Genomic DNA, 27,112 nt, shown 5'->3' with positions numbered 1-27,112 from the left:
TTTAAAACTTATACTATCAGTGTGAGCAAGGATCCCCTCACAATAAGAAATTTATATACCATATACAAGGTCTGGGATGCTGTGTACAAGCACACACAAAAACATTTATGGAGGGATAGACCTGCAATGTGCTAAATATGATTCTCATAGATAAATTTCTATTCAAAATGCCCTCACAACTTAGACTTTACAAAAAATTTCATGTTAGAAAATAATTAATCATAAACAAGAGTGCTCAGATGTAGGAAACAGGATTATACATTCTACTCTCACATAAATTTAGATACTATAAAATTAGTGGGTTTAAAATAACTAGATATTTTAAAAGGCAATTAGAATATGATGAAAGAATACAATACTATAAGAAGACTAGGCAGCTATGTCAAGAAAGGAAAAATAACATTTAAAAAATTAAATATAATCATTGAAAATATAAAACTAAGCTCTATTTAAAGAAAAGATTAGATCTAGCTAAAGAGAGAATTAGGAAATAGGAATACAGATCTTTGGAAATTATAGTGCAGCATAGAAAGATAAAGAGAAAGGTAATATGGTGGAGAGTTTAAGAGACATAGAGGATCAAATACAAAAAGTCAAACATGTATTCCAAATGAGTTCAGAAGAAAAGAACAGGGGGAATGGAGAAATGTAATGAAATAAAATACAAAATGATAATCCAGAAATTCTTTCAAAATTGACATGAATATGATTTGTCAGATTCAGGAAGTACTAGTAATCTCAAACATGATAAATATAATTTAATCCATGCTTGGACACACGATACAGAAATTTCAGAACACCAAATTTTTAAAAAGTTTATAATAAAACTATAATGATAGAATCATCAATAGCAACACTTAGAGTCAAAACATATGGAGCAATGCTTTCAGTATGTTGAAACCAAACAGTCATCAGCTAGAACTGTATAGTGTTGTAATCACCACATAGAGATGGATGAGCTCTCCCCACAAAACTTAGCTCAGATATCATGGCATATGCTCTCATACATACACCAAAAGTTGTGAGTACAAAAAGCTTTGTTAATCATAGAATGAGGCTATCTGGAAAAAGCAGACTCAGAAGCCATTCTGAAAATGACTTGAAGGAGGAGGGAAAGGTGACTGTCTTAATGATGGTTATGTAGTTAGAGGCTAAGGTGTGGATTTCCTTGAATGATACCAGTTTGCTTGATTTGAACTTTCTGTCAACACCAAGGGAGGGTGCTTACGTAGCCGGGTAAAGTTGTATTGTGTCCATTTGAAGGTGAAGGCAACCTGTGACTGAGAGTCTGTTGAAACAGGCACAGGATAAATTTAGCCAAATCTAGGACTTATCAGTTGCTGATTGTATGGGGTCAGTAATTTCAATAATACTGAATATGAGAACTACAGTATTAAATGGCTGTAATCCATCATAGGTGCTATTTATTCTTTCCAGGTTAAAAACAAACTAAATTGGATTTTTAAACAGAAAAATCCAGTGGCGATAAATGCTCTTTCTCTAAATAGAACTTGTATAATAGGTTCCAATCCTTAAAAGCCTTATTTTAATTTGTATTGAGTGTTTAAACTATTTTAAATCAGGGATGGAAAGGTGAGGATATCCTTCAGGTCTTTTTGTCAAGCCAATTGAAAGTACCAAAGACTTAATTTAATTCTAATTTATTATCATTGGGTTACAGTATTTGTGTCCATTATGGGATAGTTTAGGGCAATGAGTAATATGGCTCTGAGAGATTTAAGCAAAGCAATAGTTCCAATGTTTAATCTGTTTTATACCAGTGAATACTCTATTTTATGTTCAATAAATCCCCTAAGATTGAAGGTAGTGTTATGTTTAAATTTAGTGGAATATCCATGTATAACTGTAATTTGAGTCCCAGTAGTGACTTAAGCCATGAAAGTTTGCCAATTAATATATATCACTAGATGTCAAAGTTAATTCAGAACCTTTACTATAGAGGTACCAAAACCAATTACACTCTCTTTTTGTTGTATAATTTCTTTTAGTAAAATTGAAATTCCAATTAGGTCAACATATGGAACTCTGTGTCAGTTTTTTGTTTCCTTACCGTATATCCAGTCTTCTAAAAATGTATTCATTTGTTTTTTGTGGCTAGTATATGACCTCTAGAGTATATATAATACTAGCATCATCAGGGCTCGGGTTTTCCCTCATGGTAATGGTTGAATTAACCACTTGGCTGTGCCACAGGGTTGTCACAGGTGTTACTCTTATAACCCTCAATATCAGGACATCATTTTGGTGACTGAGACACAGCAATGGCAAAGGCATTTTTTCAGGTCCCAGTGAGACCTCTGATTTTTGAACCATGAACCTCAACATGCCACAGGGTGAATATTCTTCCTATGAGTTATCACCCAATAGGTCTGTGTACTCCACAAGGCATCAGTCTTCCCCTGAGAGCTCTGTAGAATGTAAACCAATACTTGGTTAAGAAACAAACCCCAAAATCACAAGATGAGAGTCATTCCCTTTATCTTAGCATCACTTAAGACTTATACTGGAGTCAAGACAGACAATTCAATCTGAGACATTCAGATAGGCCCTAGGCCACTTTCCAGAGGACCCCAATCCAATATGCTTGTCCTTAAATGCTAATTATAAAAACTTTCAAATTAGGTTCAAGAGGACTCAGTACATACAGTACAAAGAAACACAGTTCAATGTGCAAGCTTGCCAGCAAGCAGCTCCACAGCTAAAAGAACATGCTAGTCAGCAGGCAGCAGTGCCATTTATCAAGAAAAGAAATACCTTTAATGGCAAAGTTATTGCCTAGATATCTTGCTTACTGCACTGATTATTGTGTGACTCCTCAAAGACAGACTGGATCCACCCCAACCCCTGAGTCAGAAAGGTAAGAGGGCACCTCAGTTCCTGAAACAATCACCAAACAATTTAAGCTGGGATTCAAAACTCTCTTGAAGTCACTGAAGTATCTATGGATCAACAAGCAATGCTGAAGGTCCTGTGTTGTGTGCTTGGTCATGTCTGACTCTTTGTAACCCAAAGGACTGTGGCCCACCAGGCTCCTCTGTGCATGGGATTTTCCAGGACAGAATACTGGAGTGGGTAGCCTATCCTTTCTCTAGGGGATTTTCCCAACCCAGGTATCAAACCCAGGTCTCCCACAATGCAGGCGGATTCTTCTTCTTTTTTTTTTTTTAATTGGAGGCTAATTACTTTACAGTATTGTGGTGCTTTTTGCTATACATTGACATGAATCAGCCACAGGTGTTCATGTGTCTCCCGGTCCCAAACTCCCCTCTCACCTCCCTTCCCTTCCCATCCCTCTGGTTTGTCTCAGTGCTGCAGTTGGATTCTTTACTGTCTAAGCTACCAGGGAAGCCCAAAGTTCCTAGTTAAACAATTTAAAATTAATTATTCCTTATTCTGTCCTCCCAAAGAACTTTTTCCTGCCTCTCTTTTAGGCTTTCCCCTGCACCATGCCCCCCCCCCCCCCCCCCCCCGCCACACACACCCCTGCAGTTTACTGGAATTATTCATCCTACCCTTGGCCAGCCACTAAATCATAATGCTAAAGATCACGATTACTGAATTTAGAAGATCTAAACTTGATTCCTGGATTGCTTCTATATTGGCTATGTGCTCTTAGGAAAAATGGCTTAATTTTTCTCAGCCTCAGATTCCTTTTCTACAAAAAGGGAACACTAATAGTACTTAATCACTTCGTGTGGGGAAGATTAAAAGTGACACAGCCTGTTTGAGTTTCACTCAAAGAGTGGCACAAATGACAAAAGCAATGGCAGCAAATATTATTGATCTGTTTCTCCATTAAAATGTCAGCCTTTCCAGGTGAGAGAATGTCTTATGATCTGCTTGTTAGGTCAACATCCCCCAGCATTGTTCTATGTACCTGGCCATATATTGATACATGACTCAATCAAATTAACATTTATTTTTAAATTCAAATTCAGATTGAATACTGCCACTGACTGGATTTATTTTCTCTCTGCTTCACATGCCCTTTTCGCTTTATCTCAATGCTGTGTCCGTTTTTTTTTTTCTTTTTTACCTTTTTGTCTTCTAAATCTCAAGAGTCATGAAAGTCCCAAGAAATAGGTGAGAAAAATAAGATTAAAAAATAAAATCTTTCCATAAAGCAAAGTAGTCATGGAATGTAAATGAAATTTAATTTCAGAACCATATTAGAATAAGGATTGTTAGGCATCAACTCATAACTCTTTGAATGACTGTCACAGCAACAAGCCTCCCTACAAGTTGCCCAGCAGAGGGTGGGCTAGCATGGAGGTGTGTTGTGGTGCAAGGGTAGTGAACTGTAGCACTTGCCTGGGTGAACATAGACGTCCTTATGTGACTATGTTCCCAGGGTCTGGCAAGCCTATCAGGATGTTCTGTCTCCATGCTGATTTCCGTGTATAAAACTTCAAACTCACCACTAACTGATGAAATCAATTAAGCCAGCAGCACTATCTGCTGAAAACTGACTTAGCAAAGACAGAGAGGGAAGGAATGGTAAGGTAGCACAGATGAGACAGAAAAACAGGGAACTGGGTTCTGTTCTTGTTCTGTTTCTAGAAGCATTACGTTCCATCTATGTGATCTTTTACTTTGCTTTGAATCACTGCTTCCCCAGTAACTCTGAACAGCCCCCTACTGGGCCCCATTCCTTAACCTCACTGAGTGATTACAGTGAATACTGTGGTTAATGGTTTCTGGAAAGACGGTATCTATCAGCATCAGAGTGTACACATTTGGGCCTAAATATTGAGAAACCGTAGGTATGTAATGCAAAGCCTGGGTGTGCCTGCCTGTAGAAAGGAGCTCATTAGGATTAATCTTTTACCAAGTGACTAATGAGAAGGGAACGAGGCCCTTTTCTCCCTGACTCGGCAGAGATTTTGTTCAAACTTTCAAACAGGTCTCTTTGGAATGAGGCTGGTCACTGATGAAGACTCTCCTTAAGCATATGGAACTTAAAAACATCTTTTTTTTTTTTTTTTTAAACTTTTGTATACTCTAGCAAGTTCCTGAAAATCAAATGGCAGAACCTAAGCAGAGGACCGACTGCCAAAACGCATGCCCAGTTGGGGAAAAGTGTGTGGGGAATCATCCAGCAGGCTTTGAGAGCTTCCAGCTCAGCCTGGTAGAACTCTGTATTACCTTCTGTGCCTGAGCGCTGCCAGACTTTTGTGTGAAAAAGCATCTTTATGAAGCAGTACATTTGTTACGTTGTATCTACAAATCCTTTCTTTTCACCTTGGTCTCTGTTTTTAACATGAGCAATATGACTTCGTCTCTTGAGCTGCCCTGAGAGGAGAGACCCAAAAGAAATAAAGCAGGTGAGGGTACCAGGCATTTTTTCTGCTAAAATTAGGATAAGACAATATGAATTTTTTGTACAACTTCTGTAGTTGGCTAATAGAAGTCAAATTCTTTTCCAGGATAATGTATTTGTTAACCCCGTTAAAAAGGCGGGGTGGGGGGGAAATCTGCTGCTTTATCAGTAAAAGCATACTGAGCTGAATACCTACACAAAGAAATTTTCAGTATAATTTATGGCATTTCATCATGTTGAACTGCATTTCAAGTAATTCACCCCGGCAGTTTTATTCTCAAAATGGAAATCTTTGTACTTTTCTTGCCTTCATCACATAAAATGAGTTTGTGATCAGCTGTAGTCCAAATACTTGATAATTTGTCTAACTGGATAGGGTTATTAGCAATTTAAGAAAGAAACCCATTTGGATTTTCAGAGAGTTAAATGAAATAGGAGATTGCTATGATGATCTCTTAAAAATTACAGTGTAACACACAGAAGTGAGACTTAAGAAACAAGATTTTCCATATACCAGGGAAATTCAAGCTCAAATTCCATCGACTAATTTCCAGGGATTAAGTGATCCATATTGAAGTCAATGAAAAATACATCTTACAAAGCTGAGAGGTCAATTCAATTCAGAAAAACAGACCAAATGGCACACTATCTTTAGAGATTCTGAGGCTAAAATGCATCCAGATCAATTGGATGAAAGATTTCATAAGATTCTTCACACTGGTCAGAGTAAAGTGAATAGTGGTAGTCACAGCCAGAGGATTCTGAAGGTTCAACCGATAGAATGTTAGACCTGTAAGGCACTCGAGGATTACTTAGCACAACCTCCTAGTTTTATAAAGAGGAAATTGAGGCTTGAGGAGATTAAGTGACTTGGCCAGCAGCTCTCAGTTGGCCTGGGTAGGTGCCCACCCCCTATATTTCAGATGGATATCTTTGTAACTCTCCCATCGAATTCTTTCAGGAATTAATGATTTTCTTGAGTTGGTTTCCTTTGATTTTATACTGTGTAATGGGGCTGAAAATATAGAGTAAAATGCTGATACAGAGAATTTTCAAAATTGGTACTATTTTTAACTTTTGTTTAGCCTCTTGAGACATTGCATAGAGGCAGATAGCATTCATTTTATATTTGGGTTCAACTTTTCAATTTACGAAACATTGAATATCGAAGACTTGCTAATAATATAAGCTGCTGCTGCTGCTGCTGCTGCTAAGTCACTTCAGTCGTGTCCGACTCTGTGCGACCCCAGAGACAGCAGCCCACCAGGCTCCCCCGTCCCTGGGATTCTCCAGGCAAGAACACTGGAGTGGGTTGCCATTTCCTTCTCCAATGCATGAAAGTGAAAAGTGAAAGTGAAGTCGCTCAGTCGTGTCCGACTCTTATCGACCCCATGGACTGCAGCCTACCAGGCTCCTCCTTCCATGGGATTTTCCAGGCAAGAGTACTGGAGTGGATTGCCATTGCCTTCTCCGAATAATATAAGCTACTTACTGTTTAACCTATTTACAGATACATTATTAGGATGAGCAAAGTTACATGACATTGCCAAGGTCAGGTAACCAGGCAATTAAGAATCAGGAACTTGAACCCAGTACTTTTTATTGTTTACAACTCAAAAGTTAATCATGGATAACTAAGGGAAAGGAATCAACTCATAAAGTTCTTAGAAGAAACTGAAGTATTCATTTGATATTTTCTTGTAAGAACTTCACTTGATGGCTAAGAGCATGAGATTTAGACTCAAACAGAAATCCTAGGACGTTGGTTAGGTGATCTCTTTAAACCCCAATTGTCTCATCTGTTTAATGGTGATAATAACAACCATAGGTTTTATATAGCTATTAAGTGAATAATATATGTAAAAACAGTTTGTCTCATTGTTTGGCTTACAATAAATACTGTATGCTATTATTCTATGCTATTATTCTGAGTTTATACTGTCAGCAAGACAAGCAATGCTTCTCTTTTGTCATTAATATATGAGGATATATATATATATAATGTATTTACATATGATTATATACAGATAAAGTATATATGAGCTTCAATAAACTGTCAGTAATTATCCTTTACACCTTTCAGAATTCAATTCCCTTGAGAGCAAAGATGGATGTTTTGTCTTTGATGTAGAATATCAGCAATGACAAGGTATGATGAGCCATATATACCCAGAACCCGGTATATCTTTTGGAAGAAAATAGTTGTTCAATGAAGAGTTTTTATTGTTGAAGTAGAGTTTAATATTGATTTTGAAAATAATCCCTACTCTGGGCTGACTGGCTGATTGGCTTACTTATATTTATTTATTTATGTGTCTGGAATTTGAGATGAGATGTATGAATTTGATCGTCTGTCTTAAGGTCTCAGTTCCCACATGCTGCTCATATGGAGCATCTTCCTCTGCAGCTGTTCCTCTGATGTTTAAAGTTATAGTATATAGATCTTACAACATGGTTTCTAGCTCCTTATCTAGCAATAGTCTACCTAGTCCAGTGGTAGGGAAAAAATTGGCTGTGTTGAACATACTGAGGATATATGCCTACTGTGCTTTTTGAAATTTAAGGGTTTTGGTGATACACAGATTTTAATCTATGTACTAACTTTGACTACCTTATAAGATCCAGCTCAACTGTTCAAAAAGTGATATTTTTATTTTACACTACAGTAATTTTTTTTTGGTTACAAGTGAGGTAGACATTTCCTACAATGAGTTGAAGAGGAAAAGAAAGCTCTGGCCCAGTTTACAGATATTTCTTCATGATGTGCAGGCGCCACCCAGAAGTTAGCAGCCGTAGCACCACAGTCCCTTTCTGGGACATCCTTAAGGACCGTGATAAAGAGAATCCCTACCAGTGGGCAGATCTTCGGGTAGGACACATTGGAAGAAGAAATGGCAAGAGGTAAGAGTATATATAGATTCATGCACTGTGGCCAATGGTTTAACCAAATTGTTAGAGACTTGGAAGAACATGATTGGAAAATTTGCAACAAGAAATATGGGTAGGCTTCTCTGAATGGCCAAAAAATATGAAGATATATTTGTCCCATATGAATATTCACCAAAAGGTGATTATAGTAGAAGAGAATTTTATTAATCAAGTGGAAGGATGGCCCATCCTATGAATATCAATAAGCCTGTTTCCCCAGTCACCCCTGTTACTGACAAAGGGACTCATGGACCAGATGGCTATGGAGACAGTGATGGAGATTTTACATGGGCTCAGTAACATAGACTTACCTTCACCAAAACTGACTTCAGCCACTGTTAAGTGTCCTACATGCCAGCAGCAGATACCAATACAGAGTCTCTGATATGGTACCATTCTCTAGAGTTATCAACCAGCTACCTCATTGACTGCATCGTACTGATTATCATGGAAGAGGCAATGCTTTGTTCTCACTGAAATGGACGCTTATTCTGAGTAGGGGTTTGCCTGCCTACATGTAAAACTTCTGTCAAACTACCATCTGTGTTTGTATAGAACTATATAATGTCATGCTTTTCCATATAGCATTACTCCTGATCAAGGAACTAACTTCACAGTAAATGAACATGAGAAAGGAATCTTAGACAAAGGAGGAAGCACATGCAAAGATCAGAGTGTATTCAAAAGCACAGAAGCAGGAAAGGCTATGATATATTTGGTGATTGCCAAACCTGAAGGCCTGTTTGTGATGTAGAAGCCTATTGAGAAGTGATGGGAATTGAGACTGACTATCTGAGACTCAGGACTGGCAGGGGGACAGTCTGAGTATTTATGCTGTCATCTTCAGAATCACCTCTTCCTCTGTCATTAGTCTATGTTACTTAAGCCAAAACTTCTCTCTTTGTGTCTGTCTTTGCATTTATCTTCCCTGAATAGTTTTTGCTTTGTTTTTCTCTAAGGTTCTAAATTTATTATAATAATAGAGTCCTACTGGGCAGCCTTGCCTACCTGGGCCTGTCTCAGCATGCCTATAGTGAACTCAACTTCTATAGTGAACTCAACTGACTTCATACCCATTCAGGGCCTATTGAAATCATCTTTGCAAAATATGACAAGGGCCTGAACCAAGTCAGTGGCAGAGTTAGTTGAGAGGTAGTGACATTAACCTGGGGAATTCAGGACACGGATCACTATGTATCCATTCATGGGTGATATTCAAAATATGTAACAATCAGTTTATCAAGAATATTGATCATCAAAGTTGATGCCACAAACAGTCTGAAGGGACCCCAGACATGAACTATACTATAGACGTGAGCCATTGTGTGCTGGCTGAATCTCAGCTTGACTTCCGTGATTGTTTTGTGTCATATTTTCAAAAGTTCAAGTTAAAAGAGATTTCAGAGCATGGAGGTTAGAGGATAAGAAGGGAAGATGATTACTGAAGCGCTCTGGCAGAGGGCAGGTAGCTGATAGAATCACCAGTGGTTGTACTGCTATGCTGTTATTGTTGTTGCTGTTGTTCAGTCACTCAGTAGTTTCCGACTCTTTGAGACCCTATGATATGTAGCCCACCAGGCCTCTATCTACGGAGTTCTTTAGGCAAGAATACTGGAGTGGTCTGCCATGCCCTCCTCCAGCAGATCTTCCCAACCCAGGGATCGAATCTGCATCTTTTACAGCTCCTGCATTGGCAGGAGCTGGGAAGCCCTCATTTTCTATGGGCTGGTCTAAATGAGTGAGTAGCTGACCACAGTTTAAGAACCTCTGGAAAAGACCCACCCTTGAAGACTCACCAGAAGGTAGCTGCCTATATCATACCCAGAAATTAGACTTCTGTTTTCATAGTCATACAAAGCTATAGAGTACACAGACATTTCACCTATTGATCTGACTTTCCTGTGGACTTAAGCAAAGGCAAGAATTTTTACAATTCATGAAATTAAAATATCATTCTTAAGTTGATAATAAGCCTGCTAACTGTTCATTCTGACCTGACCCAGAAATGCCCTATAACATTTCACAGTGCTAGACCTTTCAAACTGAAAGATTAATTTTGATATGGGGAAAAAGTTGCATTGCTATTGTATTTGATCTTCGAAATAGTAAAATTCTTGATTATTTGAGGATCTAAAGCTTTTCCTTCTTAATTCACTAACATTGAAAGTTTTATCAATAATACAGAGAACAAATAACTAACCTGATCAATGCTAGCATCTCCTTTAGATTTTCCTAAGTATTAAAACATAACTTTTATATTTACATTAGGTTGGAGTTGTGTGGTTTTCATTTGTCTCCAAGTTAAACATTAGCTATTTTTACCCTACTCTATTCTGTTATCATATACAGATACAAAATTATGCTTTTTTGTTGACAAAGAAAGAAAAAAAAAGTTAATGGCAAAGTATTTTGTAGATGCCTTGAGGGCCCAAAGAAGAAATAGGAATGTTGTTTGCAGTTTTTCTGTATCTTATCTCTGTCCCCTCTGACCAATATTCTTTTCTCTAGACTCTCTAACAGATTTTAAAATGTCCAGTTCCTCTTTGTTCCTCATGAAGGGGGTGTGGAATGAGGTTCCAACTTGGTCAGGCGTGCTCTGACAAGAACTATTCCAGCAACACATAAAGCAGAGACCTGTTAAGGATTTCACCTTTTAAGAAATGACAGAATAATTACAGGACAACACGTCCTTCATGAGTAAAAACAACCAAACTAAAGTGCTTTCAAGGCTGGAGTGGCCTACTTCTCTCCTGGCAAGCTGCATAAATCATCAGCTGTGAAGGGACTGGTTCACGGCCCTTGGCACGTATGTGTGTGTGCGAGTGTGTGCCCATGCACGTGTATGTTGGAATGTACATGGACACATCATGGGTTAATTCACTCAGTTTCAGGTTAGTTGAAACTCTGATAATAAACCCCCCAATACATTTTACCTCCATCTCTCTTCCCCTTAATCTTTAAACCTCAGGCTGCTTTAAAGGGAAAATTTAATCCATATATGTCTGCCTCATTTTCATTTAAATCGTCAAAAAAAGTTGTTTTAAAAGAGTTCTTTGATGTCCTACACTCCCTTGAGCCTTTTCTTAGCCTATTTTCTTAAAAACAGGAATTAGCATTTTCCCAGGTATAGAGGAGTTCTAACTCTCTTGCTCCCCAAACACAACCCCCACCGTCCCCACCCGAGGTCTCAAGTGAAAAAAAAAAAAAAGAAAAAAAGTTTTGGAGTTACTGAGGGAACACTGGTAGAGAAAACAGCTTATCAGAGGGTCAAAAAGCATTTACAAATATGAACTCAATGTGGGGCCCCACATTGGGGTTAATAATTAACATTTCTGCTCTTTGGGGACCCCGTTCTACCCTGAGAATATGCCCAGGGAAATATTGGATCTCTCCACCCTTGGCTGATGCCTGAAGTCTGGAAAATTCAGAGACATGAATCTTAATGCAAGCGGCTATTTTGCCTTTTTGATAGAACTACGTTTTTGATAGAACTACATGTTTTTGATAGAACTACAGATATGCCCATGCTGGAACCCATATTTTTTTGCCTTCTGGGTGGTACTTTTGCTTTATGCCTAATGTGTATCATTTCGTTCTGGTTTTCACATTCAGAACAGCACTTCTTAATCATTTTTAGATACCCAAATTAGGCATATTCCATCTTATTGTGCACAGTAATATCCAAAGAATAATCTGAGTTTGGCTAAGACTCAAGGGTTCCCATGGTGAAATCCTAACTTTAATCAATGGAGAAATCTCAGAAAATTCTTTAGAAGAAAGGCACAGTTAGAGAAAGAAAGCAAATATCATAGTGCCAGGATTCTTACTTTTTGAAAGACTTTTAAAATAAGGGAGTTACATTTCAAATATGCTTTCTCTTTCCTCAACACTTCTGATTTCTGATTACACTGCATTAATACAAGAGGGGCTGAATTTGTGATCATGGACTCTATGAAATCAACCTGAAGAATTCAGTCATCATGTATCAAGTAGCAAATAATTTGGGAATCTGGATATAAATTCCCAGTTCTGGAAGCTCACAATCAATGGAGTGTTTCTATATTGTTTTGGAATGCAAAGTTGACCATTAAAATACTCCATGACTGCTCATTGATTTCAAGATGAGAATCAAAATTCAGATTAGCCTCAGCTGAGCTCTGCAGGACCACACTGTGCTGAGGTCTCTGTTCCACCCCCATATGTGTGGTATCAGAACCACAGAGGTCCCGTCTCTTCTTCACTAGTAGATACTCTCATATCTCTGTGCTTCTGTGGATGGTGATGCATCTCCCAGGAATGCTCCCTACTTTTCATGCCTGCTGCGTGCCTCCTCATTTTTCAAGGCTTATCTCAAAAGATATCCCATCCCCTCTACATAGCTTTCCTTAATGCCTTCAGGTAAGGTTATCATGATTTGTCTCTTTACCTGTTTGTTGCTCTTTCCCACAACAACTTCAGCTTTTGGAGGGGAGCCACTGTATAGTACTAGTTAAATCACCAATGCCCGGCAGAATTATGCTCTGGGGAGAGTGATCTGCACATAGCGCCCACTCCTCTCCAGAGCTGTAAGCCTTAAATGCTGCCAAGAGGAAGCCACTCGTGCTGAGCTCTGGCTCCTCCAGCAAACTTCAACCAGAGTAGCCTTGCTTTCAACTGGTGACATTCTTAGGCTTCCATGTTCCTAATGTTAGACACATTTTTATAAGTGGCTGGATGGACAGATGGGTGGATGGATGGATCCATGGTTGATTAGGGTTCAAAATCTTAGAATTCAAGCCAATTGAGCAAATTTACAAGTGTTTCTTAAGCACTTACATAGAGTATTTCAGCACGATCTAAAGAGGTCTCTATAAGGAAGTAAATAATTCAATGTCCACTTGGAGTTTGGGATTAGGTAGCAAGTCGAGTTTTTAAAAAATAAATTACATTATAAATTACATTTAAAAATCACCAGGAATTCCAGAGCCAAACAATAATATTACATATCCTACAGGCTACTTTTGAGGCTGAAGCAGTAGATGCAATTCTAAGCTGAAGTAAGGAGGGCTAGTGATTTTCTAAATAATGTTTTAAATAATGTACTATTTTTAGCTTGCCAAGTACTTTTCTGTAGATAACCTTCTCTAAAATTCACTATTGCCTTGCCTTGAAAGTATTCTTCCGCTTGCTTTAAGGGAACATGAAATAGAATTATTATTATTATTACAATAGCAATAAATAGAAAAGTTAAGTGACAAGCCCAAATTTTCATAGCTAGAGAACAGAAGAGCCAAGAAAGAGGAATTCACATCTGTCCACCAGAGGACGGCCCATGTTTTGTGCCTAAAGCATACACAACTGGAGTGGGAGAGTTTCTTCAAAGCAAGAAAACATTAAAAAAAAAATAAATTAGAAAGTATTTATTTAGAATGAGAAAGAAATCACAACATTATTTTAATTAATTGTTTGACATACACTGATGGTGCTTTTCTTCCTTGTACATTTTTAGCCATGTACTTTGCTCAGATTTCCAGCTCTAAGGTTTAGCCAGTATCTATCTGTCAGTACCAAAGTTATGGTAACCAGTTAGCTTAGAAACAAAGCCATAAGACTGGAATAAGAATCAGACTTCAGTTAAGCTGCGTGGAAGTTCAGAACATCTTGCAATGTTCATTTATGACCTTACCTGTGTGTTTTAGCTGCTCAGTCATGTCCAGCTCATCGCGACACCGTGGACTGTAGCCCACCAGGCTCCTCTGTCTGTGGAAGTCTCCAGGCAAGAATACTGGAGTCAGTTGCCAGTCCCTTCTCCATATGACCTTACCTACTCCCTTCCTTAAAGAGCAGTCAGGTATGAGCACAATTTAAAACTGAAAAAAAAAAACTGTGTTTGAAGAGTCATGAAATGGTCCTTCAGATAATCAGAAAGTCTGTGGGCTGGGGTTATGGAGGAAGAGGTCATCTTGTTCAGATCCACCTCATTCCACAATCAGTGTTAACCAAAACAGTTTCTCCTTAATATCAGTGATCATGCTATGTCTAGTTCTAAACTTGGCCATGGCATGCAGACAGTGCATCAACCGTATCTGGTGAGAGAATGAGTGAAAGAATGGCAGGACAGTGCTTCATATTAAGGACTATCATCCAGAGCCATGGTGCTGACGCACTGGTTCCTGTGGTCCAGAGAGAATATTGAGGAGGATTCTCTGATAGACAGCTGCTGGAAAGAGCTCCTCCATCATTATCTAAGAAGTAGGACAGTTTATACAGAGAACAGAAGCAGCAAGGAGGTAACGGGGTCAGTCAGAAAAAGAGCAGGAGTTTCTGGGACTTGAGCTTCCCTGGTGGCTCAGATGGTAAAGAATCCACCAGCAATGCAGGAAACCTGAGTTTGATCCCTGGGTTGGGAAGATCACTTACACTTAGCCATACCCTAAACAATTTCTTCTTTTCATGGAATAGGATACTGAGTCTTTGCTACATGGCCAGATATCACTGTTGATTTCATTGTAAATTTTTTGTTGATTTTATAAGACAATCTGCTCTGGTTTGCTTTCTGTGTTTCCATTTTATTTTTCAGCTTTGATAACTGTTTGTCAACTGATAATATTTATCATAAGCCCTGGAGAGCTGGTAATATTGCTAACAACCCCATATGCATGTGTGCTAAGGTGCTTCAGTCATGTCCAACTTTTTGCAATCCAGTGGTCTATAGTCTACCAGGCTCCTCTGTCCATGGGATTATCCAAGCAAGAATATTGGAGTGGATTGCCATGCCCTCCTCCAGGGTATATTCCTGACCCAGGGATCGAACCCTTGTCTCAGGCATCTCCTGTATTGGCAGGTAGATTCTTTACCGATAGCACCACCTGGGAAGCCCAACAGCCCTGTATATATATCCACAATAGAAAAAGGCATTTTGTAAAGTTTGGAGACAGAGGAGTTCTCTCTTTCCTCTCTCATCATTGGTACTCACTGCAGTCATGCACTTTGGATGCTAAGCATTAGCCCAGATCTTTTAGTTAGTTATCCTACATGTATAGCATCTCCTGCCAACTTTGGTAATCACCTCCCAAATTACTTCACAGGTAACCAGATTGGTTCTAATACCTATATAGTTGGTTCAGTTTTTGGTCTTATATCTGTATTATTTTCCAGCCATGTGACTACAGCTCTTCTGGGACTCAGGATAAGGAATACTGCTTTATGTCTCACATTTGTCTCTTTCCAGAAAGTTCAGTTACTAACCTGATTCCATACCAAGAGTTTTTCATCTTGGTTACCCTTCTATGCACCTTTCTAATCCTTCTCCAGCATATATTTTCTGTAATATGATATTCATATGGGAGCCTAACCATAGGGTTGCTATGCTCTGACCTTTGGTGTTCAAATCATTTTGTGAAATCTGCTGCCTGGCCTTTTCACTTTCAGTTTTCCGTCATTACTTCCTTCCGTTATTTTGCTTAGTTCACATCTGTGTTAGCTTATTGTGCACCCAAATATGTCAGATATTTCAATGGCAAGAAGAAAACACACAGACACACCATCATTTTCTTTTCTGAGTTATCATAAGGTAAGATCCCGAAACAGACTTCAGAGTACTCTACAGAAGATGATTATAAAAATAGGACAATCAGTCATGGTGGAAACTCAATGAACTTCTTAATGAACTAGGCTGGCCTGAACACAAGGAGAGAAAGGGCATTATTAAGACCATTTTTTGACATTTTCCATGCAGTGCTCTTGTAATTTATCCACCTAATCTTTGCTGGACAACACGTACCAGCCTTTCAGATTCTAAAGCACTTTGCAGAGCTTTCAAACACTTCAAACGTTACAGTTGTTGTTGTTGTTTAGTCTCAAAATCATTACGACTTTTTGTGACTCCATGGCCTGCAGCATGCCAGGCTCCTCTGGCCTCCAATATCACCCAGAGCTCTCTCAAATTCTTGTCCATTGAGTCAGTGATGCTATTTAATCATCTCATCCTCTGCTACCCCCTTTTCCTTATGCCTTCAATCTTTCCCTTTATAGTTATTGGTCAATATTTATCTCTCCTCCAATAAAACTATGGATAAACACAAGGAAGACAAGGAATTCATCTGCTTATTTGCACACCAGTTCTAGAAAGATAGTAGGTCCTCTATGCATTTTTGTTGGAAGCATAATGAGTGAATCTCACCTTATTCTTTTCATTGGTCATTTATCTTCAAAATGGACCTTTTCTGTTTTATATATTCTTTGTTCTAACTCGTCTTCTCTTCTCTTCATTCTTAAACTTGTGGTGCTTCCTGACCTCCACTTCAATCTTATTTTTTATATTATTTTCCTTTTGTGTTGGCTTTCAATTTCAGAGGCATCATAATGTGTTTTCCTCCCATTACTCTCTACCTTTCCATGGCTTTTGAACAGTTTGCTTTCCATAGTGAAGGTGGATCTGGGCCTTTTGGAATCTGGAATAGAATAGGGGTGCCACTTTGAGACAAATAATTCAAAATTATAATGTACAATTCAAAGCAGATTCGTGAGAATGGGGAATTAGCCTCTGCCCACTGAACACTTCTTGGTTTGTTTCCCATAGATGCGGCAGGTGATATGAAGACACTGAGATAATTCTGAAAGCAAAACAAATTTAATTTAAAAAATTAACAGAATAAGGAGATAAAAGTGCTGTATAGGTAAAGGAGTTGTGATGATAGTTAAGCAGAACTAGGGATGAAAGGATAAATTTGTGAATTGGGAATTTGGGGGTTCACATCAGTGTGTCTCATGAAAATCAATTATAGCATAGTTGGTAACAGCTTTTGATTTATAAAGGCTTGGATATCACATTAGCTCTGTGACCTCAGGTAAACTACTTAACCTCTCTGTTTATTTGTAAAATGCCACAAAGTGTCTCTGTAATGTTTAAACTGGAGGATATGTGATGAAGTAGTTCACACAGTGCTCAACAAACAGCAGTTGTTCCTGTTAATGGTTTCTTCAAACCATAAGAAAAGCCTATGTCTAGGAATTGCAAAAAGAAAGAGCAAAGCAGGAGGGGGAAAAGCAGTGTTAACTAAACCAGCTTCCAATTTCCTTGGCATTATTCTACCTTCCACATTATCCATCTACCACTATGCACCGGGAGGCAGAAAACAATAGAATGTCTAGCTCTTGAAGGCCCCAGTTCAGTGAATGAAGTGAAACGCTTGCATTCAGCAATGACTACTGTCCCTGGTCAGTTCAGATGAGTCACAGCAGATCAGCTGGAATGGTAACACTGGCAGCACATGGCAAGTCTCTCAAAACAGTATCAACCAAATGATGAAGGTTCACTTTGCTCAGGCCATAATGAATTTGGTCTGGAGGCCTTTCACTATTGGACCCTTGGCTATTGATGCTCTGACTGGAAAGCTCAAGGAAAATCTTCGTCTTGGTCCTGTGGTTTCTCTGAGGGAGAATGGAGAAACTGGAGAGGCCCATTTTTCCAAAGCAGTTTGCCTCCAAGCTGCAGACTATATCATAACGGTAAAATGATAAACACTGATGGTTACCACCCCACATTTGCATCTATATTCATAAAGCAGAATGCATTCTATGTGGCAAAGCCAGCACCATTGTTTATGATTTCTTTGTGCAACGTGAAACAGGGAACTGAACAAATAATCTTCCCCTAATGTTTAATGTTTAGGCAAAGCTCTTGTTTTTTGCTTTTAGACATGTTCAAAATGTTCAAAAGTTCTGCTAAACACTATTTCTTCTTGAAATACAATATTTTGAACTCTATTATTCCACCTTCATCTGCTCCCCATGTAATCTCATAGTGTGGAGTAATTTAAAAGAAATATTGTTCCTCTGTGACTTTCTTGTTCTAACTTAAGACCAAGCTCTGGGCTATTGTCAAGTTTTAAGAAAACTACCTCAGAAATCTGAATACGTAGCTGTATTCACCACCAATATTTTGTGATGTGCTTTTTTTTCAAGCACTAAACCCTAGGTAGCCCATCCCATCCATCTCTCTAAACATTGGCTCCACAATTCAAAGGTTACGTTGAATGACCAAGATGAAGCTTGATTATATGAAGCATTTCTCCCCATTTTGTGCAAACCCTGGAGGCTGGTTTGTTCTGGCTCACTTCTGAAGAAATCAGTCTTACGGAGATCAAGGCAAGCATGGAAATCTTCCAGGTGAAGCTCTCATCCTCACATGGACAGCGTGTGCTCAGGCTAGTCCAGAGCTCTCTGACCTCTCCATGAGCAGTTTGGTGTTGAACTTCTGATGTCATCCTGGGATTTACTAGGTGTGTTATGCTTTTGTTTGTAACAAGCCTACATATTTTAGACTTCTACACATATCGGAGTGGAATTTCTGAGCCTATTCCAGGTCTACTCTAGAATCAAACTAATTTTATAACAGGTTATGGCAATAGGAATTCAATATGAACCAATAATAATTCATCTCTGTATTTCTGATTACAATCACTTCAGAAGGAGGGAGTTCTTGCCTGTTCCATTTAAAATTCCATTTCTTTTGTTTCTTCCATCTGTATTACCCTTTCTGAATCTTAAATTACGGCATGTCTTCAAATGTTTGTGTCATCAATGTGTATCTGCTTTTAATATATAACATTGAAAATTATATTGCTATGTAACTATGGATGTCACTTATCTGATCATCAAAGAGTGAAAGGGATAAAAGAATGTCCAGCTTTGGCCAGACATGACACAAGATGAAGCATCACTAGGTTGCTCTTAGTTTTTGAAGGTAGGACTCCTTTTTAAACAGGGTAGAAGGAGCTGTCTTTAACATGCATGGCCAGCCACCAAGGCAAAGCATGACGGATGCCGTTTAAATGGAGATCGTATCTCTGCAACAGCCAGTAAACTTTTTTTGGAAAGAAGTGTTCATCGAGGACTTAGCATCAACTTTGTATGTAAATGTATACTAAAAATAAACTATGCATTATGGATGATAGGTACATGGCTCTGTCTCAAGGATTTTGCAGACTAGTTGGAAAGCAAGTCCCTTACCTACAAAACATTTCATCCAAACGTCCATGTTCATTTCCAACCAATGTGTTGTGCTGTTTTTTTTTTTTTTTCCCTACAAGAGCCTCCAGACTAGCTGTCGGGGTGACAGACACTCTGCCTTATCACTAGCTCCATGTAGACCAACATATGGAAAAGTAAAAAAAGGATCTGCAGCCCAAACAATGTGCTTCTGTTGCTTGTTTCAGAGTGTTCTGTTGGGCTGGTGCTCTAGCTGTCCCACTGATAATGTTTTCTGGTCCTAAAAATGATGAAACCAAACATAAGTTAGAAAAGTATCCAAGAGGAACAAAGGAAAATGTGGAAAATATCTGTTGTCTCAAATGATATGTTTTCATTTGATTTCATTGAAAATGTTTGCAGATCTACGGTATTTGAAATGTATGGCTCTCCCTTGAAAAATGTAGCTTTCAATGTAGGCACGGTCCCCAGTAAAGAACTATATAGGGGTATCACTGGGTGATAAGTTAACTCAAAGTGACTGTTTTTGAGAATGTTCTCCCAGCATTTTCAATATTTAGCACTATAGAATCGCTTCTGCTTTTCCCCTCTTTCTGCGTATTTGGCCTCTGCCTCTACATTTATTATGTAGATCAGTCCTTCCATATAGCCCTGGATCCAAACTAGGAGTCCCTAGTTCTAAGCTGAAAAGATATTCTCCATTCCACTATTTGGCTCCCCATCCTGAAGTTTGGGCCATGTTCTGTGTACTTGGCAGAAAGCATCCAAGACAATATCCACACTCAGATGGTTCTCCAGGAAGGTATAGAGGTTGACACCCTCATGAACATTTTAATTTGGTTTTTAAGATTCCAACTTGTAAGTGCGGCTCACTGTCTGTGGTCTGCATTGCACTTTTCTGAGCACTGCTTAGGTAAGTGGAAATTCTTTCTCTGGCAAAGAAATTCGGACCCCATCCTTTGCCCCATTGCCTGAGAACGCTGGCACAGACAAGAGAGGCTCTGAGCACAGATGAGCAGCTTTTGAGAAATCTGAGGGGGGTCAAGATGACAGCCTCATACATGGACAGTCATGGCAGAAGGATATTAATTATCTAAAAGTACAAGAATTTCCATGCACATACTCCCCACCTGCTGGGTCTAACTCTGTTACACTCTGACTTTCCCCACGGTGGGAATCTCTTAAAGGCATCATCCTTAGGAATGGTCTTTGAGTACTTGCAATGTAAGAACATTCTGAGAGGTACTGGACATCAAAAGGAGAAAAGACAGATCTCTTAGACTCTAAGACTCACAGAAAGAATTAAATCCAAAAGCTGAGATACAAAGAACACTGTGTTTAGTGCCATTTCAGTGATGAAAATAATACACTCCATGTGATTTTAGAAAAGAAGTTGTACTTTGGTCTGGCAAAGTGAATGTCTTGGATTAGGCCATTAAGTTCCTGGGGACAAGAACTGTGATCCAGTGCAATGGACCCTGGTGTGGAAAAATTTCAAAAGGCTAAAAACAATAAGGTTTTTTAAGTAGTGGATTGCTTTCCAGTTGGAGTTGCATGCACTTTCTCATAGAAGTAAGAAACTAGAATATAGAAGCAATCAGCCCTGTCTCTAAGTGTGTTAAGTCATGTAGATGAAGCTGCTTCGGCCCTTGTTTGCACAGGAAAGCTTGATAGATAAGAAAAAACACTGAGGCTGCAGGCTCCTGCTTTGAACTGAGCAGATGTGAGATGTGCAAAGAATGTTACAAGCCCCCTGCTTTGACACAGATAAGAGAAACAGAGAGAAGATAGAGCCCTGGGTCGGAAGGCAGAGAGCCTCGAGAAAAGGCAATTCCCATGCATTTCAACCCGTGAAGGCTTCTAGCAACCTGGATGTGAGAGAGTCGGGGAGAGGAAGGGTCCCAGTGAGAACTATAGTTTCAGGCAAAGGAGAGAGAGATATAATGATGCAAGAGAAAACAGGAAACTTGAGAATCAACTGCTCTTCTAGGAGAATCCTTTTCACCTGGAGACCTCATACCCCTAAAGAGAATGTAAACTACACACTTTCTGAACCACTACCTGTATCTCCAGCCATTTCCATTCTGGCTGCAGACTAATAAACTCATAAACCCGTGGTGCTTGATTGACCTGTGGGTTCTTAGTAAAATTTGATTGCATTGAAATTGAGTTGCTAATCCTCCAGAAAGTGACCCAGGGTTGACTCTACTCCTTTAGATTGTATAAAAGGATTCAGTATCCCCAGAATCATACACATTTGTAAGTGAACCCAGGGGCCAGGGAATGTTGGTGCTTTGTGTCAGTTTGGGGAGGCTGATGCGTTCTGGGAGATATAAATTCTTCAAACATTAAGTTTGTCTTGTTCTTGCCAAAGCACGATAGCAGAGTCTTTAGTAAACTTCTCACTTGTCATTAACAATGACTTTCATATCAGAATATTCAAGGGCATTGATAGCTGAACAAAAAGAAAAGGCAAGCAGAGGAATTATAAAAATAAGCAATCATTCATTTCAAATACAAAAGGAAAATGCACCTCATTCAGGGTGTTTCAAGAAATAGAAAAGTGCATTTTTGCTGATAGATTGCTATTAAGGACACCTCTAAACCTATCAGCCATAAGAAGATTGCTTTGCCATTCTTTTTGTAAAGAAAATGAATGAAGTTGGAAAACGTAAAACCTACAATGTGGTTTCAATTGTAGATCATGGCACTTTCATCCCAAAATTTGAGGAAGATAACTTTTAATTACAGTAATAAGAACCACATGGGCAATGATTGATGTGAACCTGATGTGTCCTATTCCTTTATTAATCTTTTTAATTAGAGGCAAAGAATGTTTTATCTGCCGGGAAGGAGATGAGCTGGGCCATGATGCTCTGCTGCACTTTGGGATGGAGGACCTGATTGCTTACCGAGGGTCCCTGTTAACCCGGGGCAGGAGGTGATGGACCCAAAGCTGGGATCACTTGTTTCCAGCTGGAAACAGCTTTGCTTATGCCTCTTGCTGCAAATCATCTGCATGAAAAACCTTTTTTTTCTTTCTGTTGGATTGGTTTTCTTGGCATTGTTAAAACTGGACTTAGGGAGAGAATTTAAATCGTTGCCACACCAGTGTTGGGAGTTCTCATCTGCCATGAAAATAAGGGTGCGGAATTACAATGGTGGATGTCAGGGCAGCTGGAAAGGGAGCCTCTCTCTGATAGAAGCATGTCAGGAACTGGACTGAAGCCACAGAAACAAAAATAATGAAGTCAGCACTAATTGGGATTGCTAGCTTACGACCAAATTGACAAGATAGAAAAGGAGGGTTGGGAAGAATAAACAACTAAGGAAATAATCAACAATTACAAAGCATGGTATAATGCCCACTTGAACTTGTGTGGTTGACATAAGTTAGTTCTTGAGCCCTATGGTATAGAATTACATATTCACTCAGCAGGTTTCTATTGAAGTCGCACTATGCATCAAATTATGCCAGGTCCTGGGATGCTCTTATTGGAAAGATAACCTGAAAGAGTCATAATCTCCTGGTTAACGGAGGTACGTATGTGAATCTGGAGACACAATAAAGAAATTATCTTATTACCTGGAACTGGGGAAGTCAGAGTAGTACTGGACAGGATTCATAGCCCGTGAGTTGATGGTTGAAGAATAGGAATTTTCTGGGTGTGTATGGAGAAAAGTTGTTTTGGTAGAAAGAATAGACTCTCAAAGCTATGAAGCTATGAAACAGTATTTCCTATTCAGAAAAATACACTAAGTTGGGTATGGATCTAGATTTGCCTCAAGTGAGGCTTGAGGCAGGTGGAGGTCAAGCTAAAAAGGAACTTCATCTTGTGTGTGATGGGAATCCACCAAAGGCATTTGAGTGAGTAGGGACTTCCCTGGCAGCTAAGCTGGTAAATAATCCACCTACAATGCAGGAGAATTTCAATTTCATTTCAATTCTTGAGTCATGAGGATCCCCTGGAGAAGGGATAGGCTACCCACTCCAGTATCCTTTGTGCTTCCCTGGTAGCTCAGGTGGTAAAGCTGCTGCTGCTGCTGCTAAGTTGCTTCAGTCGTGCCTTACTCTGTGTGACCGCACAGACGGCAGCCCACCAGGCTCCTCTGTCCCTGGGATTCTCTAGCAAGAATACTGGAGTGGGTTGCCATTTCCTTCCCCAATGGTAAAGCATCTGCCTGCAATGTGGGAAACCTGGGTTTGATCGCTGGGTTAGGAAGATCCCCTAGAAGAGGATGTGGCAACCCACTCCAGTATTCTTGCCTGGAGAATCCCCGTGGACAGAGGAGCCTGGCGGGCTACAGTCCATGGGGTCACAAAGAGTTGAGGACAACTGAGTGACCAAGCACCGCACGTGTAAAAGTGTGTAGAAGGTAGTAAATGCTCAGCAAAGGTGATTTTCAGTTGCTTGTGTAATTTCTCAACAGATTTGTTGCAGAGAACTTCAAGATATGAAATGCATGTTACTTTTTCATAAGTCAGGGTGCTAGCTCCATTCAGGGAAAAACTGACAGAGGTTCAATTCTAGATTTTCTAATAAGCTTAAGCAATTCCCAAACAGCTAAGTCTTTCACAGTCCACTTATCACATTTACTATAGTCAAAATAGGTCAGCCCAATAAATACCTTAAAGGAGAAAGAAGGCTTGGGAAGAGGAGGGACTTGTTAGGAGCATTGCTGAAGGAAGAGCATTCATAAAAGACTTTGGGTGAGGACAACATCTATTCAGATAGACTCAATTCTGTTTCTTCTTCTTCAGACCTAGTTTGGAACCATCTAGATGTGCCTTTTCTTATTCAGGAGGTGTAAATATGTAGTGGGCTTCCCCAGTGGCCCAGCGGTAAAGAATCTACCTGCAATGTGGGAGACACAGGATCAATCCTTAGATTGGAAAAGACCCCTGGAAAAGGAAATGGCAAACCACTCTTGCCCACAGAATCCCATGGACAGAGAAGCTTGGTGGGATGTAGTCCATAGGGTCACAAAGAGTCAGACACAACGGAAGTGGCTGAGCACACACGCACAAATATGTAGTATAACGTGAAGGATGGGAAGAAGAACAGGGCACGATGGGATGGCTGAAACAGAAGGCAAGGTCAGGCCAGAGAAGAGGAAGGCTGAGCTATGCTGAGGAGAGAGTAAAACAGCTCATGTGTGGTCGGGAAGACTTCAAGGTGGAGGAGCAACCTTCCACCAGCCTCCCCCAGGGAAAGGAAAACAGGGCCAGCGCTAGGGACTGGAAGGTAGCTTTTTGGCCATATCAATGCACATGTTTCCTGATAGTGTTTCTCTGGTCCTCTCATCCTCCAACACTGGTATGTTTTTCTTGTTTTATGATCCAGTTCGTGTTCTTGGACTTTGATCAAGATGGAACACAGAGCTCAAAGAGATAAATTTTGGCTTTTCTTTTCTAAAAAATTAAAGAGCTTTTTAGTCAGTGCTCCTGAACATGACCCGCCCTTGGGTCATTTTGCTCTGGCATGCTGCTCTGTGTATGCATGGGAAAGAGGACCCACTGAGAGTGTGTTCCAATCCCTTCAAATACATTATCACCCACAGCAGATGTCAGAATCTCCTGGCTTTCTTCATGTATGTGATGACCTGGAGGAGTTGAACTGTGGGGCTCTTGAATAGAAAGGAAATGCAAGAAGAGAAAAACCAGCACAGGCTGCCCCTTAGGGAAAGTGTTGTTGCTCAGTAGCTCAGTCATGTCCGACTCTTTGCAACCCCATGAACTGTAGCCCACCAGGCTTCTCTGTTCATTGGATTTCTCAGGCAAAAATATTGGAACAGGTTGCCATTTCTTACTCCATGGGATCTTCCTGACCCAGGGATCAAACCTGTATCTCTTGTTCTCCTGCAGTGGCAGGCAGATTCTTTACCAGTAGTGCCACCTGGGAAGCTCTAGGGAAAGTGACCCGTCATTAAATAATCTTTTTCCAGATATAATGTGATCAGTTTATTCAGAGTCCACCATTGTTTTGGTGAGATTTGTTGTCAATACACCCCCAAGAGCCAGCAAATATCCTTTTTTGACATTTTCTTTGACAGGACAAATCAGTATTGAATTGCTCAAATTAAGAAGCACAGAATAAGGGTTTGTGTCCAGTATTGTGTGCTGCCTCCCAGGAGTATCAGCGATGTCATTCACTGACATTGTCATTGGCAGAAAAACCAGCGAAATTATGCACCAAGTGACATTCATGATAACAGCTGCTGGCTAACTTGTGTTTCAGGGTGCTTGATGCTCCCCCACACTCCCTTATCAACCCTCTTGGCACATCGCTCCTTGAGCTCCTTAATCATGCAAACCAATGTCTGTCTCCATACACACATACACACAACAGGTTACTTGCTGGCTCTTGAAGGTGTGTTAATGTTCCCATTGAAGTAATGAAGATTCTGAGACAGCATGCAGTAGAAATTTGATTTAAACCCAGCATTTCGTGTTTAATTGATTAGGCTCAGTTTTGTGGGACTTACAATAGGAATTGATTAGGTATTCTGATAATCTTGTTTCTTTGTGCTTGAGTAAGAAAAGCTGGTGGAAGAGATGCTTTGGAAGTTTCTGAAGGATTTTTGACACCCAAGTCATACCATGTTGGATGCCATCTACTCTCTCAATGGTCAGGCTAGCCCTTGCCAGTTACTCATGACAGCTGTGTGGACACCTGTGGCATATGCATTTGTTGGTTGGTGCCCTCTTCATCTTGCATTTTTATTTCTGCATTTTCTCCACAGTTTGCTCACTCTTCATAAGATGTTGAATATTTTCTTATTTGTCTGAGACTTAAGCTTTAACTCCAGACCATTTAGGTTCTTTTGAGTTTTAGCCAGCATAGAACTGCTCCAAGATTAACTTCATCTCTTAAAGATTACTGACTTGATGGAAAGTTGGAAGCCTAAAGGGAACTGTAGAAAATGTTTTGACTTGTATTTTTCCTACGGTCTTAGTTCTGCCAACTGAAGATCAGTGAGAAGAAAGATAAAAGCAAATCCCAGGTCAATTTAATTCCATCCAATTTATCTATCCTAGGATCTCATTAATTAATAGGTCATGTTATTTGACAAACTTATTGAGCATTTACTATAGGCTAAGTAACATCTTGGAAGTTAGGAATACAAAACTTAGTTTTTAAAAAAAATGTCCCTAGTTGATCAACAGATGTTGGTTGAGAGTTTAGGATCTACATTTCCAACAATCAGGGAATTCTGGTATTGGTGATCTGAGGATTGAATTTTATAAAAGGCTGATGAGCAGTGATTCAATTTTCTAAAACCTAACAATTTCAAAACTGATGCAAATAGAGAATATTCAGTTCAGTTCAGTTCAGTTCAGTCACTCAGTCGTGTCCAACTCTTTGCGACCCCATGAATCACAGCATGCTAGGTCTCCCTGTCCATCACCAACTCCCGGAGTTCACTCAGACTCGCATCCATCAAGTCAGTGATGCTATCCAGCCATCTCATCCTCAGCCATGTCGTCCCCTTCTTCTCCTGCCCCCAGTCCCTCCCAGCATCAAAGTCTTTTCCAATGAGTCAACTCTTCGCATGAGGTGACCAAAGTACTGGAGTTTCAGCTTCAGCATCAGTCCTTCCAGAGAAATCCCAGGGCTGATCTCCTTCAGAATGGACTGGTTGGATCTCCTTGCAGTCCAAGGGACTCGCAAGAGTCTTCTCCAACACCGTAGTTCAAAAGCATCAATTCTTCGGTGCTCAGCTTTCTTCACAGTCCAACTCTCACATCCATACACAACTACTGGAAAAACCATAGCCTTGACTAGATGGACCTTAGTCGGCAATGTCTCTGTTTTTGAATATGCTCTCTAGGTTGCTCATAGCTTTTCTTCCAAGGAGTAAGCGTCTTTT

The 27,112-nt window shown here is 39.7% G+C and overlaps 1 long non-coding RNA gene across 2 annotated transcripts in view; it reads left to right on the top strand.

The window, feature by feature from the left end:
- Positions 1-27,112, top strand: part of LOC138430096 (uncharacterized) — a 56,929-nt gene that overhangs the window by 15,531 nt on the left and 14,286 nt on the right. For both annotated transcript variants that reach the window (XR_011253003.1, XR_011253017.1), the window contains exons 2-4: positions 7,425-7,490; positions 8,111-8,242; positions 13,948-14,099. This is a non-coding gene — a long non-coding RNA (uncharacterized lncRNA). The remainder of the gene's footprint in view (positions 1-7,424; positions 7,491-8,110; positions 8,243-13,947; positions 14,100-27,112) is intronic.

Source organism: Ovis canadensis, chromosome 1 (assembly GCF_042477335.2).
Source record: "Ovis canadensis isolate MfBH-ARS-UI-01 breed Bighorn chromosome 1, ARS-UI_OviCan_v2, whole genome shotgun sequence".
NCBI classification, from domain to species: Eukaryota; Metazoa; Chordata; class Mammalia; order Artiodactyla; family Bovidae; genus Ovis; species Ovis canadensis.
The sequence above is the reverse complement of the archived record's forward strand: the minus strand, read 5'-3'. Positions and strand labels throughout refer to the sequence as shown.